At 38.0% G+C, this 18,872-nt stretch overlaps 1 long non-coding RNA gene across 1 annotated transcript in view; it reads left to right on the top strand.

Moving 5' to 3' along the window:
• The window catches only part of LOC102397183, a 45,086-nt gene extending 34,383 nt beyond the window's left edge, over positions 1–10,703 (top strand). Inside the window, exons 3-5 of the long non-coding RNA XR_003109970.3 lie at positions 1,198–1,284; positions 3,111–3,262; positions 5,236–10,703. This is a non-coding gene — a long non-coding RNA (uncharacterized LOC102397183). The remainder of the gene's footprint in view (positions 1–1,197; positions 1,285–3,110; positions 3,263–5,235) is intronic.
• The last annotated feature ends 8,169 nt before the right edge of the window (positions 10,704–18,872 follow it).

Here is an 18,872-nt window from a genome sequence, read left to right as displayed (position 1 = left end):
TAGAGACAGCAACTTTGAGGCAGAAAAAGAGAGATTATGGGTTCCTGCTACTTATGATCAGATGCCATTCAGTTACTTTTGAGCTGAAAGATTTATATACTGCAGAAATCCTGATCACATTGATGGAATGATGTAGGACTTCAAAGGATGGGTGTTGAAGTTGTTGAACATTTAGTTTCAGATTTCGACTCCAAAATCCACATCTGAATTGCTCATTGGCTCAGGGAGGAAAATGCCTGATTTAAAATTCTCTCATAAACTCTATGAGAGCAGACAAACTTAGATGAGGTTAGAAATAGCTTTGAATCCCAGATCCCAATGTTTTTATACTACTGGATAACAGAAGAAAAAAAGGAGCACCTGGTCTCTAACCAGGAGAGAAGCCTATTTGAAATATCTCAGCAGGTCCATCCATAGCCAATCATAGTGACCACGACATTTAAACCGTCTAGGTAGTTCTGGTCTCATGTCATCCAAACAGCATATTTTTCAAACTCACAAATGCCAGATCGTGTTATTTCTGTGGCAAGGAATTGCTTAGGATCTGTGACAACTGAGTTTTTCCTATCGATTATGTGATAATGCAGTTCATTTATAGAGCTCAAGGAAATGGGAAACGCCTTCAGTTTAACAAGACCCTAAATTCAAATGCTGTGTGGTATTTACTTGCAGAAATCAGAATTCAACTTGGAGAAAGTGGAAGAGTGGCTTCAACTGTGAACTCAAACTTTAATAGCTAAATCAGCCACCTAGGTGGGCTGTGATTGATAATGGAAACCGAAGCCTTAAGTTTACAGATAAATCACATAAGAAATCATATCTTACATAGAGAATTCTGTTTAGATCGATGTGTATGTTTGAATTTGAATGTGTATGCTTAAATTTGAAACACAAGTGAATCCAAAATGTAAAAAACAAATCAAAGGGCACTCTAGTGAATCTGGTGTGTGTGTGTGTGTATGAGTGTGTGTGTATGTGTGTGTGTGTATGTGTGTTTGTGTGGGTGGGGGTGGGAGAACGTGTGATGATGTGTGTGTGTGGGTGGGTGGAGGCACTAACTTGCAAACACTTTGAAAGAGCTTTTTCAGATTTATCTTAAATTCTGAAACGATTTAACTTGCACACCTTCCAATGCATCCACAGGTAAAAATATTATTTCTCTTGAGCCTCAATTCCTAATCATTTTCTCTGTCGCAGGATACAGACAGGCATGCAGAAGTAACTAGACGTCCAACACATGCCAAAGTCTTGCGGGCCCAGGATTTCAAACAAAAGAAAACTCGGGTAACGTGACTGTAAATCAAGGGCGCTTGAGACCATAGACACGCGCACCCAAAAGGGTTAATCGGCGGAGAGGGTGGAGAGAGGCTCCTCCTGCGGTCTGTGTTGATTCAGACTGCTGAAAGAGAACCAGAGCTCCAGCGGGCGAGTGGGAGCCCGGCGGTCCTGCACCGCGCGCGGTCCCAGGCTGAGGGGCTGGGGTGGCGCCGGGCTGGGGCAGGGCGCCACCTGGGAACCGCGGACCCGGCTGCGACCCGCGCGCCCCCTGCCCACCTCTTGGTGCGTCTGCTTTTTTATTGCCTGCAAGTCATCTTGCACGTTGAAGGCGCGATTATCGACAATTTGTCAGCCCCAATTTGTCGCTGGCAATAACTTTTGGTGACGTTTCACTTGCAGGCATTTGAGTTTGGGGATGAGAAAGCTGGTGGTGGGAGGGCATTGTCGTGTGTGCTGCCTCTCATTTCGACGTGGCTCCGGGCAGGCAGAAGAAGGGAAATGAGCGTTAATGTGACCACAGTCACTCCAGCATACAAGTCATGCGGATCCAGGAGAAAAAACTGGTTCCTTCTCCTACAGAACTCTCCCTTTTCCCCCCGGTCCCTCACAAAAGGGCCTCATCTCTCTCTCTCTCTGTCTCTCTCTCTCTCTCTCTCTGTCTCTCTCTCTCTCTCTCTGTCTCTCTCTCTCTCTGTCTCTCTCTCTCTCTCTCTCTCTCTCTCACACACACACACACACACACGCACACAATGTGTGTTCTTGGGCCTACAAGTCATTTCAGCAACCTGGGACTGAGTGATAGCTGTTTATTTGTTTTGCTCACCTTTTCCTTGGCGTTTGTGGCTATGGATGTCTCTCCAACACTCAGGGCCAGGGCCCTCTCTCTAAACTTGACCCCTTCAATTCATGCCCCTCTTCTTGCCTCCTTCTGGGACTAGTGGGTGTGGTGCCCAAGAGGCTGGCCTTTCTCAAGGCGGGAGCAGCTGGGGCAGCTGCTTGGGAGCAGCTGCCAGTGCCTCACCCCTCTTTTCTCAGTCTTTACAATTCAATTTCAAAATTTCTGTCTTCAACAATTTCCTAAGGAGCCTTTGAAGGATGCCAAAAGAGTGAGCCCCTTTTCTAGTGGTCCTGTCTCAGCAGAAGGAAGGCACTGGCCAAGTTGCCTTAGCTAGCACTCCCCAACCTTTTTGCCACCAGGGACCGACTTCCGTGAAAGACAGTTTTTCCATGGACCTGGTCAGTTGGGGTTGATGGGGGTGGGGATGTTTCAGGATGATTCAAACACATTTATCGTGCACATTATTTCTATTATTATTACATCAGCTCCACCTCAAATCATCAGGCATTTAATTAGATCCTAGAGGTTGGGGACCCCTGCCCTAGACTGTGGAGAAAGCAATGGCACCCCACTCCAGTACTCTTGCCTGGAAAATCCCCTGGGCGGAGGAGCCTGGTAGGCTGCAGTCCATGGGGTCACGAAGAATCGGACATGACTGAGCGACTTCACTTTCCCTTTTCACTTTCATGCATTGGAGAAGGAAATGGCAACCCACTCCAGTGTTCTTGCCTGGAGAATCCCAGGGACGGGGGAGCCTGGTGGGCTGCCGTCTATGGGGTCGCACAGAGTTGGACATGACTGAAGTGACTTAGCAGTAGCAGCAGCCCTAGACTGTGCCATTCTAGGAGCAGTGCAGTGGATTGTTATAGGAAAGGAGGCTGGTGTTTGGGAAGACAGTTATGTGCGATTAAGAGGTGAAGGCAATGGGTCATGTAGTCCTTAAATGCCATCTAGAATTTCAAAGAAGTGCTATATCCTTTCCATGATGTTTTAGACAGGAGCGCTGTGCCCACCTGGACTGAGGGAACAGCCCTGGCAAAGTCTCAAGACAGGTCAAGAAGCTGGGGAAGGCAATCAGCTCTTGCATCGTCCACATTGTTTCTGGAGCACAGCCTGGCTGATCCTGGGGCTAGAGCTCAGAACCAGGTGGGAAGTTCTCACTCTTTAATCTCACAATTCCCCACTGACTTTCTTGGCTGGCTTCTCATCCTTGATTCCAAAAAGAAAAAAATGTGTGTATATAGAAAAGTTTCCTTCTGCACAGGAGTTTCCCTTAACAGCTCTTTCTCCTCTGGGTGAAGTCTACTTCTGGGAAAAGGGGAGACGACTGAAGTGTTTTTGAGAAATAGAACGATAGATAGACTCACACACATAACTGTAGGATAGGTAGCTGAACTTCATTAGGAGCCTTGAGTAGCCAAGCAAACATTCTTCTGACCCTCAACCTCAGAGTTGTTTTTCATTCCCGTCCCCCAACCACCACCACCTCCAAAACTTTAACAAGTAATTAGTACCCCAAATTCCTCCCTTAACCAACACCCATTAGAATCTATGGAAAAGATATAGCATTTCTTTGAAATTCTAGATGGCAGTTAAGGGACTACCTGACTCTTGCTGCCTTCACCTCTTAATCACACATACCTATCTTCCTAAACCGGAGAAGGCAATGGCACCCCACTCCAGTACTCTTGCCTGGAAAATCCCATGGACGGAGGAGCCTGGTGGGCTGCAGTCCATGAGGTCACTAAGAGTCGAACACGACTGAGCAACTTCACTTTCCCTTTTCACTTTCATGCATTGGAGAAGGAAATGGCAACCCACTCCAGTGTTCTTGCCTGGACAATCCCAGGGACTGTGCAGCCTGGTGGGCTGCCATCTATGGGGTTGCACAGAGTCGGACACGACTGAAGCGACTTAGCAGCAGCAGCAGCAGCAGCATCTTCCTAAACACCAGCCTCTTTCCATATTAAAATCCCTCAGCATACCTAGTACTTTTCCTCCTCCCCTCAAATTCTTATCCTTTACTCTTTTTTCCCCTCTGGAGCCTTGAACCAGATTCTCAGGATTCAATCATGGTCTTCTCCCAAACACCATGACAAGTTAAAAGGGAACTTTGATGATTGCACTGAAAATACATGATATAGAAAATAAATGTTATAGTTGAATGCAGTTGACAAATGGCAGTTTGGGGTATGAGCAATGAATTCCATATTTTTCTAGGGGCTTCCTTTTGCTTCATTTTTAGGATCCACTGATCCTAATAGAAACAAGTTAAAGCTAAAGCTAATTAGAGAAATATTAAAGAAAAACCACATTAAGCCCTTTCTACACTGGCAGCCATCAAATCTTACATAGCTCATGGTTATTTGGACAGACCTTCATACCACTGGAAACTGAGACTAACACCAAGAGCCCTTCTTCTCAGTATTTAATTATAAACCTGGCAGAGTGAAGACTCCATACTGATTAAAAGAAAATCAATCAGTGCCTGTTAGCCATAACAAATCAATAAAAACAATTAGCTGAAGAAATAATATTAACAGCCTACCCTTGTTATCTAAGTTCCTGAAAAATTTTAAGCTTCCTACAGCACACATTATTGTATTATTTCCTACCTGATTTTATGGAATTAAAGTTGTTTCCTGGAAGTATAACTTGAAGGAGTTTTACAATCATTTTATACCATGGTTCCAGAATAACTCTGTCACCAAGGCTCTGAATAGGTCTACAGGTATGGGGTTTTAACACCCTTTCTACCCAGTGAAGCGATCACACATTATAGTGGAGAATCCACTAAGCTAGAAGTGCTGAGCAGGATCTAAGTAAAGAGATAGGACCAGATGATCTCTTAAATCCCTCCCAGTCCCTGAATTCTGTAGTTCTAGAACCAACCAATTTTCAACATAAGAGAAGACCCATGTTTATGAATCTTCTAAATATCTATTTATTTCATTGTCTTTTTAGTAGAAATTTATGCAGAAAACTGATAAGTGATTTTTGTTTTTTCCCTGGGAGAGGTCCTAACTTTAACTTGAGGAAACCAAACTAAGAGACTTGGCACTGTTTTCCTACGTACAAATGAACCATTGTCTCATACTTTAACTTCTTTTCCTTTTCAGATCCAGCTTAGAAATAATGTTTCACTCAAGATAAGGCTTGTGGTTTAGGAGATTCTGGTCTGGCCTGCCTCACTTTAAGACTTCTATCATCTCTTTTCAAAACCTGAGGAGGACCTCATTTCCTGTTTGATAGTTCTTCATGCTTTGCCAGCCTCCGGGTCTTTAACGAAGCTTGCCAAGAGTTCCCGGCTGGGAAGGCCAGCCTGAGTTCATCATAGAGAATGAGCTGGCACCACACTTGTCGTGACTCACCAGCCTCATTGCCCACTTTGCAATGGCAAGAACCACACCATCTAATTGAAAGACCTGTGTTTTAACAAAGTGCAATTGGATCACATGGCAAAATCTTCTCAAAATATGTCTCCAATCTTTCCTTTCACTGGATGTTTTGAACCCAAAGGAAATTATATTCTGAATTATATATTTTTTTGTTTTTAATTGAGATTAATTAACAGATACTTGGTTTTATGTCCATTCCGTTTTAGGTATTTAGTGGTGATTACAAAGCAGTGAAAATAGGTCACAGCAAAATGAACATTCCAGATTAGGTTAAAGCATTCCTCTGAAATTTCAGTATTCATTTTTGGAGTGTCAGTTACTACATTTCTGTAATTCATCATTTTTTTTCTTTTTTGGCTTACAGTCAAGATGAGAAATGATATCGAGACCAAAGACATTGTTTTGTTACATAGCCAGTGCTTTTTAAAATGCAAAACCACCCTCCCCTCACCAATGCTTAATCGTTTGTGTGTGCTTATGTTCACACACACACACACACACACACACGCTGGAGAAAAACCTTTCAAGACTTCCAGGACCTGGGTCATGTAAGAGGCAGATGAGAAAATTAGAGGAGGACCAGAAGGAGGCCAGAACAGTAGCAACACTACGAGTCCATGATTTCACTTTACAAAAAGTCCTTATATACCACACAGGCATTTTTAAAAAGCAAGTATTATTATAATTAAATAATATACTTCTAACGTATTATGATTCTCATCTAATTTCAAGATGTATATAGGAGCCGTTTAAAAGTATTTTGTATTATAATCTGTCACCAAAAATCAACTAGCAGAGTTTTATAATGTGTGTAGGTTTACCCAATGGGAATTAAATTTTAATTTATAAGTCTTTCTATCACTGTAGAAATTTAGGACAAGATAGCATTTGGTATTAACATAGAAGAATATTCTATAGCTTTTTTTTTTTTTTAGTTTCAAATTCATCTAAAAGAAAGTACACTTTGAATTTTTCCTCCTAGTGTTCTTGTGTTATATTAGAGTATTTTCATGACATTGTTTTTAATGTAAACATTATTTTATTAAGTCATTAGTTAAAAATTTTTTAAAATATAGAATAATGGTCATTTGCTTTCCTCTTAATTTTACTATTTCAAGTCAAGCAAAAATGGACATTTTTCTCTCAGAAAAAATTGAGTGTGTTTTTGACACAAAAATGAATATTTAGTTACAGTGTTTTTCCCCGACTAAATTAGCATTTATGGCGGATCTTATTTAAAAGCTGATTAGTCTCAAAGAAAAGCAGAGAGATAATAGAATTTCCAAGTAAATTATGTTGTTTAAAAAGTATTTTAATACATTATTCAAATTGTTTTCAGTTATTGGGTTAAAAAAAAAACAGTATCTGTTACAAATGTGAAATTTGGTTTTGAAAGACCTTACAAGTTCCAATTTCTTTAGGACAACAGTGGAAATTAAAGTCATAGACAATTTAGAACTCCTTCAGTTTTTTCCCTTTGGGGAAAAAAAAAAAAAACTTGTGATAGGCATCTCTGCAAGGTAGGTTTTAACATATTTTTTTCCTATTTTTTTTTCCTTCTTTCAGTAAGAAGGATAAGCTTTTAGAGTACCCAGTCACCGTGGTAACTGCCAAAAAAATTCTCCTGAAGTTTGAAGAGGTCAGCTAGCAGGGTCAACAACTCTAGCCTCTCTCTGAGCTCGGTCTAGCATGCCCCAGCCTGCGGTTGGAGTGTCAGGCCAGATCTGACCCTGGGAGGTGGACTATTCCGGCTCTGATATAAATTTTTTGAGTCAGTTCATGGCCTGGACTCTCCAGGTGGCCTCCAAAATCGATTTTGACCCCCTGACCCTGTCTCACGGAGGCATAGCATCCACCCTAAGTAAGGATTTAGCCAGGAATGACAGCTTTCCACTGAGTGTTATTGGGGACAGTATAAACAGTTTGGAAAGCAAGTAAGGAGGTGTGAGTGCTAGAAATCATTAAAAACACATTAAAAAAACAATTAAACTTTTTTCTTAGCTTAAAAAAGTTTAAAATGTTTATTGGTTGTGTAATTCTTACGTGATTTTTAAGATTTTTTAATCAAAAAAATTTGAATATAAATACTCAATGAACCACACATCTTCATCCTTTTATGAACTTTATTACAAATATACAAATAAGATAGCCTCACTTACAACAAAATAAGTAGCAGGGATGTAAAACTAGGGAAAAGAAAAGCTAGTTATTAAAATACATAAATAGATAAAGAGTTTCAGGTATTTTATCTTATTTTCTCAAGTATTTTAAATATTACACTTCATGAGCTTGTGTCTTGAAATGTTTAAAATGTGAAAATATGGAACCTTAAAAAGAAACAACCACCATCTGAAAGAAGATAAGCTTGTTTTTCACTTCAAGTGCCTTGGTACTTTGTAAAACAACTAGCTGATATACTCATTTGGATACAAATGAGGTAAAAATTATAAATAGGGAAAGTTAGATCTTTAGAGTCAAAGAGGGAAAAAAGAACAAATTTATAAATGTATAGTGTCTTAGAATTAATTTTATGTATTTTCAATAGTTTAAGATATCAGAAGCTTGGGAAATAAATATAAAATGTGTAAATCATCAATGATTCTTTTTCCTTCTTTTTCTTCTCCTCCTTCATTTTTTTATTTTTTCTCCCAGATGCCACCCTGAATATTTTATTTTCTCCAAGAAAGTGGAGTACTCTTTGAGAGTTCTAGCCTGTGAACTCATTATATAAATGTGGTTATCAAGCAAGACAAAACTGCCAAGAGAGAAGATTTTATCCTAGGAATATTCCTTCTTCCAGTGGTACTTTGTTTAAAGTTTCCCCCATTGTCCAGTGATGTTGAAATGGCTCCAGAGCAACTCTACGGTAGCTAAACTCAGATGCCATTTCATCTGAATCCTTTGTAAAAATTAGATTTTAAGTAGGGGTGAATGTCCTTTCCGGAGAATAAACCAGGAAGAGTGGAAGCAGAGGGGGAGGGGACTGAGCAGTTTATACACATATATACTCTTTGTGTTTGAAGGCCTCTGTGTCTTGGTGTCTCACTATGTTAAATCCCTATTATAAAACTTATCTTCACAAAGCCTATTATAGTATTCTGAGAACAAATTGGACCATGAATAACTTAGTTGGAAGTGTAGATTATTTTCTACTTAGGGAAAGTTAGAGATGACAACAGCTTAACTAAAAGAATAGTGATTAATCTTAAATAGATGGATTTCAAAGTTTCACTCTTGATAAAGAGTAGCTTTGATAGTTCCCCTCTTCAGACTCATGTTTCCACTTTCTTTGTATTCAGAGTTGTCCTAGTGATTACACTGTCCACCTAATATAGCATGGCTCAAACTGTGGATCCTTTTCTTACAGTTTGTTAATCTGTCTGAGAGGTGGCCAGAAAGACATTCTACTTCCTATTGGTAAATGTATGATTTCACAGTGGTACCCATGCCTAGATATCAAACTAACTGTTAGGAAAGATATGTTGCATAAATAATAATTTCTCAACTAGATAAAATTATTACTTAAAAACATCTTAAATTTGTTTTAATGCCCTGTAACTTACAAAGTACTTCTCAGTTCATAATTTTGTTTGATCCTTAGAATAATGTCATGAAATAATATCATTAATCCCATTTTACCAAGGAGGCAGCTGAGTCATTGGCACACTGATCCAGCTGATAAATGGGACACCTCGGATGCCAACTCAGATTTTATAGCTTCTGCTTCAAGTGATTAACCTATAGCAATAGGCTTTTTAATTGTTTTTATGTTCTATATCCCCCAAAACCAAGATTTTGTATTAAGGAGCAAAGTTTTTATATTTCACAAAAAAGTTATGACACAATTTAAAAACTTTTTTTCATTTAGAAATGAATTTTACTAATTATTATTTTCTTTTGTGTATATCTATCTATGTATCAATGGTCTTTCAGTTAATCTCTAGAAGTCAAACATGGGCAGCCCTACATAAATTAAATAACTACCTGGAATTTTTTAAATGAACATGAAAACCATCGATAATACTATAGGTGAGGTTTCTTGTCTAGTGTTTTTTGTTTTTGTTTTTTTAGCTCTGTTGAGATATAAATGACAAATAAAATTGTTAGATATTTAAAATGCACATCATGATGATTTGATACAGGCATACTCGGTGAGGGGATTCCTCCAGTCAATTAATACATCCATCACCTATGCATTTATTTATATATTTTTTGAGGAAAATATTTAAGTTCTACTGTCTCTCTTTTGGCCATGCCAAGTGGCATGCAGGACCCCAGTTCCCTGAACCAGGAATCAAACCTATGCCCCCCACAGTGGAAGCTTGGAGTCCCAACCACTGGACCTCCAGGGAAATTCCATTGAGTTCTACTCTATTAACAAATTTCAGTTATTCAATACAGTCTTATAAACTATAGTCACCATGTTACACATTAAATTTTCAGACCTTTATTCATCTTATAGCTGAAAGTTTGTACCCTTTTATTAACCTCTAATTCCCTCACTCTCCAGCTCTGCCGTCTAGTGTTTATAAACTGGTACTTTTAACATCTTATCAAGTTTGGATAAACAAAGTTGTGAAGGGCTACTTCCTGTTTCTCTTGGATTTTTTTACTCTATGTGTGTAAAAAAAAGTTTTCAAACTACTTTATGAATGATAAATAAAAGGTTTAGTTCACCTGATGTTGATGTAACCTATCTAAACACAGAAATCAAAAAATATGCAAGGATTACAACATGTGATTCTAATTAGGCTTTTGATTATATTGTTTTAATTATGTAATATAGATGTGTGAATGTTATTGATAATATGAAAAAATCCTTTTTTTATTTCTTAAAATTTATATACTCAAATTAGTCACTTTATATATACTTAAATCAAGGTTTTTGCTCCTGAATTTTGCTAGCAGCTAGACAAATCCAGTCAAAGTTTTTAGGATTAGGAAAAAATGAAAAGGTGTCTGGAAAAGGGAAAACAAGTGTTCTGGTTGAATGTGTATCAATAATGACATACATATATTATAAGCTTTCTTGGGCCAAGGTTTTTCAATTAAAACATGACATTAGACTGAGAATTGTTTATTGTGATTTCTAAGTAGATGTTAAAGCCCCCAAGTTCAAACTTCTAATGTCTTCTCTAGAATTTGCAAATTAAGAAATGTAAAAATAAAGACTCTCATATTCACATTGATATGTTTGCTTAGATGCCGTTTTTGTTTTGTACATTACCAGTCTCACTAATTTTATTCATATCTGCCTTTAACAGCTACTATTGTCCTAAACAGGCTTTTTTCCCCCTGTCTTCCTCCCTTCCTTCCCCACTTCCTCCCTTCCTGCTTTCCTTTCCTTCTTTCTTTCTTGTCTTCTCTTTCCTCCTTCCCTTCTCTCTTTTCCTCTCTTCCTCCTTCTTACGTTACTCATCAGTTTTTAAGTAGTTTTGTTTTAAACCCAGCTTGAGTTAAGAGGCTTATCTAAGGCAATGCCTTATGCCAGACAAATATTCAGCACAACACAACACTCACTGCAGCTGAACCTACAAGTCAGAGAAGCTAAGTACAATACCAAGAATTTTCTGACAGCCAAACTCTACTCCTTGGGGTAAACTTTTAATGTTAAAGAGTCTAGCAATGTCCCTCCCTCTTGCTGTCTTCATAGTATTTCTAAGTCAACTAAGTTATTGGTTAGTTTTCATGTAAACTTCTCATGTTGCAAAAGAAGATAATGAAGAAGGAGGAGGAGGATAATTATTTTAGGAATCCAAAAAGCAATATTGTCAATTGCTACATAAAACTTGCATATAAGTACATAGAAGCACCACCCTAACGTTGGGAAGCATAAATAAAGGTTTCTCATTTTTCTTTTAAGTTACTCCTGCTCAATATACTGAGGTATCAAAGATATGTTTTCTTTCTTTCCTTCTCTTTCTATACCCCTCCTCTTTCTCTCCTGAAGCTGTTATCAATAGGATTTTCTTTTCAGTGATACAAACATTTTCCCCAATGAGGTTTTTAAGCAAGTCAACCAGGCATAAAAATGTTTTATATTCTTCTGAAAGGAATATTATTTATCTATGTAGTAGAAGATCACAGTATATAGTGCAAATTCAGTCAATTATTTGTGTATTCATTTCTATAATATCAGATTTTTTTCTCTCTCTCAATATTGTGAATATATCTTATATAATTGCTGATAGATGCAGTTTCTGATTATGGAACTTAATTTGCTAGAGTAACCTGTTTATGGTGAGTATTGTTGGGTGCCTAATATCCATTGGGTAAGCATAACCGACTACCTCTAAAATGGCACCCCACTCCAGTACTCTTGCCTGAAAAATCATGGACAGAGGAGCCTGATAGGTTGCAGTCCATGGGGTCACTAAGAGTCAGATACGACTGAGCGACTTCACTTTCACTTATTACTTTCATGCATTGGAGAAGGAGATGGCAACCCACTCCAGTGTTCTTGCCTGGAGAATCCCAGGGATGGCAGGGCCTGGTAGGCTGCCATCTATGGGGTCGCACAGAGTCGGACACGACTGAAGCAACTTAGCAGCAGTAGCAGCAAGTAAGTATAAGGTATTCCTTTAAGTTATTCAAAGATGAAAAGTATAGATCCCTGCCATCATGGAATTTTGTGGAAGTAAGTATTAGAATTAAAAAATATTTAAAAAGCTCAGGATTTGGGTCCAGCTATCTGGGAAAGAGAAATGAGCATGTATAGAAGTCTCTTCAGAATAAGTTTTTGGTAAAGGTCTGAACAAATGACTGAAAATATGGAGTAGCCTGGACAAGTTTGATAGAGAACATAGGCCTTAAAGTGTAGGTAGGGCTCTGGTAGACAGACATGGGACCATATTCTATATGGAAGGGGAAGGTAAGGAAGTGAGATTATACAGTGTACCATAGAAAATGATTTAATGGATTTAAATTGCTTCTAGAATAACACAATGTGAGGCTGAATATTCTGTTTTAATGGGTCATCCTATACTTTATTTAGTAAATACTGTCATTAAACATTTTATTAATAATAAAAGCATTTATCTTAAAGGAAGTTAAAATTCAGTGATGAGAATTGAGTGTGAGAAATCTAGTGCTTTTCGTATTGTTTTATTCCTGGATCTGGGTGCCTCTGTGATCCTCAGTATCTCCATCTGGATATCTCTTTCTCATATTTGTGAAATAACATATCAATTATTAAATTGAAGATCTTTATGAAAAATCAATTATACTTTTTCAAAGATATTTTGTGGGTCACTCCCTATGTGCCACTTGTACTCAGAGTTCCAATATAGGATTACAAATAAATACTGCATCTTAAAATGTATTATTATTATTTTTTTATATTTATTTATTTATTTGGCCACACCAGGTCTTAGTTGTGGCTTTTGGGATATTTAGTTGCAGCATGTGGGATCTAGTTCCCTGACCAGGCATCAAACCCAGGCCCCTGCACTGGGAGCTTGGAGTCTTAGCCACTGGACCACCAGGGAAGTCCCCAGATATATTATTTTTTAAGTTAGTAAATCTTCAGCTTGAGAGGAAAAAAATCATTTTTTAAATTCTCCATTCCGAAGTTCTACATTCATGCTTATGTAAGTGAATGAAAGTTTAGAAATACATTTAAATATGTTTAAAAGGCTACTGAGATATCTTGCAATCAGGAAGTATCAGCCAGTTGTATAAACAAACTCAAAGTCTCTGATAAAAAGATACTAAAAGGCACAGAAGCAAGGAATAAAAGCTCACTGAATACATTCTAGCAACCTCATACTCATCCTGCAATAATCAAAATAATAAACTAATACAAATGTTTTTGGTGATGTAATGCACAAGAGTCCAAGAATGGAATGTTTGTTGTGGCAATCTTCCTAACATGAAACCTCAAGTCAAGTGGAAATTAAATCTTAGCTCCAAAGCTTAGAAATCCAGGTCCAAGAAATATTTTAAGAAGAAAATGTAAACACCAAACTCGAGTAAAATATGAGGTAAATAATGAGGATTGGTGTGAGAGTTTGTGAGGGCAAAGTGAAAGTCATTCAGTCATGTCTGATTCTTGGTGATTCCATAGACTATATAGTCCATGGAATTCTCCAGGCCAGAATACTGGAGTGGGTAGCCATTCCCTTCTGCAGGAGATTTCCCCAACCCAGGGATGGAACCCAGGTCTTCCGCATTGCAGGCAGATTCTTTACCAGCTGAGCCACCAGGGAAGCCAGTGAGGGCAAAAGAAACCTTTATTCTTATCTGTGGCTGTTTAATCAAGTTGTATAAAGCACTGGTTAATTGTCCAGAATCATTTATTTAATTTCAATTTAACTTTGCCCTTCTACATACCCCCAAATTATAGTCCTGCTCTAACAGAAATCCTTCACATATAGTCTCCTTTTGGTCAAGAAACTGAGTGCTCATAGGGGACAATGCATTATGTAGGTGCTATTGAAATAAAAAGGTGTTGCAATTAAAAGGAAAAGTGTCATACCCACCCCCCCATCTCAAAGATACAAACAATATTCATATTTAAGGCCCCACCCGAAGTAAATTATTGACATTGCTTTCAGTGCCCACTTAAGGACCACTTGCTTTAAAGCTTTTGCTTTATAATCACTGCAGCTGTATATCAGATCTCCCCAGTACTGTACTTCTAAACTTGACTGTGGAATGGCAAACAATACACAGGTTTATAGAAGTGAAAGTGTTGTGTAGGATAAAAAGTGAAAGTGTCCCTTGTCACTTCTCCAAAAGTATATAACCTTCCGGATCTCAGATAGATAGATGATAGCTGGATGGGTGAATGGTGGACGGAAAGATAGGCAGACAGATGATGGGGAGTTGATAGATTGATAGGCAAACAGAGAATGAAGAACATAGATTCTGGATCTAAAGAGTCAAGGTTTTGGTTCAAACTCTACTACTTACCCCATGTATGATCTCACCTGAGTTTTCTCATCTATTAAAGTGAAGATCACAACAGTACAATTGCATTGGGTTATTGCAAGGACTAAGTGAGTTTATGTATGAACTGCTTAGAGCAGTGCTTGGCACACAGTAACCGTTTTATGTGAAGTTAACTACTCTTCTTATTATGACTACATATATACTAATTTTTTAAAAACAAATGAGACTTCATGATGTTTTTCTCACTTCATAATATGTCAGGGAAAACATTCTTATAATTCAGGTCAATCTAGTTCACTCTTTGTAACTGCTGCCTAATATCCCACAGGAGGGTTGAATCAGAATTTCTTTCACCATTGTCCTATTGATGGTCATTTAGGTTGTTTCCTGGTATTTCTGCTTCAAAGCCACTACTCATATCTTGTCCTTGAGTATAAAACAAGAGATGCAGAAGGGGCAGGCATATAGGCATTCCCATTTTATACATGATCAAAATGAGGCTCAAAGAAATTTAGTCAACTGCATAAGATCAAACAGCTAATAAGTAACAGAGTTCAGAGAACTAGTTTAACACAGTTTCACACTGTTGTATCTCAAATCTTCCCATTTGAATTAAAATAGTTTCACAGACATTGTGGTCCTTATGTCACAATAAGACATTTCTGCTTTCTGGAATAAGCACAAGGCATAAGTTAATGTGCTGCCAAAGTGGGCATGAACAGAGAGATATAAGAGAATGAACTAAAAGACTGAATGAAATAGTAAACCTGGTGAGGTCCTAAGTACTACAGATAATACTGAATTTATGAGTTCAATCTTAAAAGCTTAAATGGTTTGAAATCAGGATAGATAAAACATAGTGGTGGGAGAGGGAATATAAAGGATGGCTTGCTATTTGACTATTTGGAAAAATATTATTTAAAAAACAGCCATATTGACCTCTCGTCTTCTGAGATGGGACACATTTAATTAACTCTGATCTGGCATTAGTATGACTGATATTAATACTTAATACCTCCCATACCCAAAATCTATAACCTATCACACTCTTCTTAAATAATAAGATAATCAAACCTTCATTAATTACAAATATGAAACTGACTTTAAATTATTGTTCTCTTAGAACATACAGTCCATTTATAATACAATGAAGCATTAGCCAAGTATATTCCTCTCTCAGACAAGAAACTATTGTACAATGACTTCAAAGTGTATAGAGCTCATTGTGGAAATACCCTTCTAATAAGCCACATTTCTAATTCCAGCAGTATTTAACTTCAGAATTTTATTCTCGACTAGGTCATTCACTGTCTTTAGGTCTGGGACAATGACTTCTCCAAGTTGAAGTTTTCCTCCTATATAAAACATGGTTTGTGTGTTTATTTTGTTGGGAAATAGGTGAATTCATCTTCTTGGTGTTTATCTGAAAGTTTGAGAAAGCCTCGGAGATGCCAAACGTGACCTTTTACTGCAATGCCAACATTTAGAAATGTGAAGGACATAGTGTGACTTATAGTAGAGAATGGGTAAAAAACGAAGCACCGTGGCCTTTTCCAGATAGATTTCTTAGCATGAAGTATGTTTATTTATCCATCTGTTGTTTACCTTCTGCCTCTGTTTCTGAATTATGATAAGGTATAAGCAGCTTACAAAAATACTTATCAAACTCAGTAGGATACAAGGCAACAATTTAACCACTAATGACAGCCACCTCTAACTATGAATGACATATAATAAATTATGTTTGAACTGGATTTTCAGCTGCAGATCCTTCTTCTGCCACCCAGACAGGCCTATCAAGCTGCACTTGTGGCCTTAATCCCACTTGGATGTGTGCCCTGCTGCCTCTACTTTCCATCATTCTAGTGCTTTAGTCTTCTTGAATAAGTGAACAATCTTTGTTTCTGTACCTTATTAGGCCAAAGACCATAACAGCTAGTGATGGCATCGGCAGGCCCTGCGGGCAGGATTCTCTGCAGATCCAGCCAACCTCCAACAAACCCCTTTTTATACTCCTGTTTCTAGGAAGAATTATGATGGCGGTGCCCTGCTGTTGATCAGTCAAATCTGTGGTAGGCCTAGAGATAAGTCCTGTAAGTGTGGTGTACTGTAAAACAGCGGCTCCCATTCATGAGTAGCTTGTGTGTAATAAACCACCAAAAAGGGGGGTGGGGTGGGGAGGCAGCTGCAGTGTGCAAGAGAAACAACGCATCTCATTCTTGGGAGCCAAAACTTTGTAATTCGCTACTGGGCAGCCTGCTCTCGCTGACATTCTTTCTGATAACAGAGTACTGCCCTCTCTTTATTTATAGCTGGACTACTAACCCGAGAGATCTATTTGGTAACTAGGTATACATATTATAACAGACTGTTATTAAGGAAGAAATGAAAAATACTATCAAGTTGCCTCTGGTAAACAAAATTACTGGGTCAAGGGACATTTTCCTCTACCAGCTGATAACCTTAAAGACATTTCTATTAGCCACGGTTTCACAGTACTGGTTTCATAAGGATGCCATTTCACAAGACACCAACTGAAACACACAGAAGGAATACTCTCTGGGAATGAGTTTCTTTGGTAACATAGTTTTTAGACATAAAAGTGTTCATTGAATAGAGAAATGTTTGGAGGATGCTTGTCTTTAAAGTTAAAGAAAAATCTATAAAAATGTAAAACTAAATTTTATGTTTTGGTTGTTAAGTGTCTAAGAAATTCTCTTTTGCAACAGTACTACAAATGACTCATCGGCCTAAACCAAAATGTAGGAGGCAATTTAATTGTGAAAGGAGGACAATACACTTGTTGGGGAAGAAAAGGGAAAAAATTCTCAAGAAGCCCTTTTAATTCAGGATGGGTTAACCTAATAAAACAGAGACACACTTGAATTTGCTCACGACTACTTAATGAGAAGATGAAAAATGCTGCAGTTTCTGTAATAAACCCTTTCTTTTTACATCCAAAGCAGGTGCACAGCATTGTGATATCAACACTGTACTAGCTCCTCATCAGCCCCCCACTGCTCTTCCAAATAGGAATGGAAGACTGTACATTCTAGGCATTTTTGTCTTTACCACTCCGAACTCAGGGTCAGGAAAGTGGCTCTAGCAGAGTGGAAGGCTTGCCAGTTGTTTTGGAATTCTTGCAGGTGTTTAAAAAGCAAAGGATTCTTTTCAGAGGCACATCTGCATTTGTCATATGCCATTTGTGCTAAAGCCTGTGGTGTTTTTGTTTGTTGGTTTGACAGATTGACATGTAATGGCCAGGACCGTTGGGCGGCTGCTCCCAACAAAGTCATTCTGATGGCTGGAGTCCTCTAGAAATCAGCTCGCCCGAATTACCCGTGATTTTTCTCTGCCCTTCAAAGGAAAATGCAGAGTTCTAATGCTCTTTTGGCTTTTTGTTTGCTTTCGCAATTCTTTTTCTTTTTTTGTTTCATTGTTTTAAATTCTAAATTAAGATGAACTATGGATTTTGATGGGATAATAATATCTACAAAGAGTTTTTAAAGCCAACCAGTTCTTACCATTTACTTAGAAGTTGTTAAAGAGATTTGCACATTTTAAATAAATATTGGGATATCATAAAATTATTATAAAAATTAAGAGAACATGTCTGTGTCAGTGGTGGATAAGGGAACTTAACAGAGGTAAAAACTGCCACTTTTGAACTTCTTAACATTTTTAAACAGTAAAATAAAATTACTCTTGAAACCATTTTTCCTTTTACATGTTAGTGAACAATATACCTGAATTTGTATGTAAGTATGCATCTTATCAACCATGTTACCACAAAGCCAAGTACATATGTGTGAAAGCAAATTTTAGTATGGTGTCTTTTGTTGACAAAGTTAAATCAGATATTCTTATTAATCTTCTCCATACATAGGTAGTATCTCACAAAATTAAGAGCTCAAAGCTCAAGCTTCAAGTATTAACTTTATTGTTAATGTAAGTTTCTGATTTCAATAAACTGGGGGAGGCTATCACCCTGTCACCCTGTTTGGAAAATATAAACCAACAAAGGAATACCAAGAGTTAATCAAGCAAACGCAAAATGTCATCAACATGTTCACTGCACCCCTTTACACTTGCTTGGTTGACCTGAACCTCTCCTGGACATACATCCTGCCTTACTACACAATACCACTTTACTGGAGAGGACCGTTCTTTTTGACAGAGCATCTCAATTTGGGTCTTATTTGTCAGTTTCCTCTCAGTTCCACAGGTCTGTCTGCATAATCAAGTTTCCATGGAGCCCTGCACTGGAGAAAGAGGAAAGGCAAAACAAAACAAAATTCAGAACTGGCCAAGGGAGCCTGGAAACTGCACATTGCCATGGTTTGTGTGAGAGATGATTAAAAACCAAAAGCCAATGGCTACACTATAAAATGAAAAAGAAGAAAAAAAAAGGCAGTTGTTTTTTCTTCTTATATTGAAAAGCTAAAGTTCTGGATATTTGAAAAGTT

The sequence above is a fragment of the Bubalus bubalis genome, chromosome 1, assembly GCF_019923935.1.
Source record: "Bubalus bubalis isolate 160015118507 breed Murrah chromosome 1, NDDB_SH_1, whole genome shotgun sequence".
In the NCBI taxonomy this organism is placed as follows: Eukaryota; Metazoa; Chordata; class Mammalia; order Artiodactyla; family Bovidae; genus Bubalus; species Bubalus bubalis.
The sequence above is the reverse complement of the archived record's forward strand: the minus strand, read 5'-3'. Positions and strand labels throughout refer to the sequence as shown.